This window comes from Austrofundulus limnaeus, unplaced genomic scaffold (assembly GCF_001266775.1).
Source record: "Austrofundulus limnaeus strain Quisiro unplaced genomic scaffold, Austrofundulus_limnaeus-1.0 Scaffold1904, whole genome shotgun sequence".
NCBI classification, from domain to species: Eukaryota; Metazoa; Chordata; class Actinopteri; order Cyprinodontiformes; family Rivulidae; genus Austrofundulus; species Austrofundulus limnaeus.
The window spans coordinates 1-549 of NW_013954306.1; positions in this window are offsets into that span (position 1 = coordinate 1).

The following is a 549-nucleotide window of genomic DNA, read 5'->3' on the forward strand; positions in this document are numbered from 1 at the left end:
GTATTTTTTGTAAGATACTTGTACTTTGACTCAAGTATTATTTTGTGGTACTTTTTATACAACACTGAACATGAGCAACATTAAGTGTATTTTTTTTTCTTAAAGTATAAAAAGTCATTTTTGCTGTAGGCTGTGTTTGGAAAGTTTTCAGCAGCAACATTGGATGAAAGGCATTTGGATAGTTAGATGTTATTTCCAAATTTAAGGTACTCACTCGTTTATTTGAAAGTCCATTTGTGAGGTTTCCTCTCAGTGGCTGTCTCCTCTCTTTAACCCGGGTTGAATTAGACTGACCCGGGTCACCCAGACCCGTACCTGTGAGCTGTGTCACCTGGATGAGCTCCTCTCCTGCTCCGACTCATAAATAGTCCCGCAGGGCGGACAGAGGAGCGGGAAGCTGCTCAGCTCTTTGTTTCTCTTTACTCTCGCTTAGAGATAGTTTCTACTGGAAACTAATACAAGAAAGAAAAAAAGGCAAGGCGGTAATCTCTAATGAAGGAGGCGGGATACTGCTCTAATCCCGACAACAAACAGAAAATGCTTTTGGAC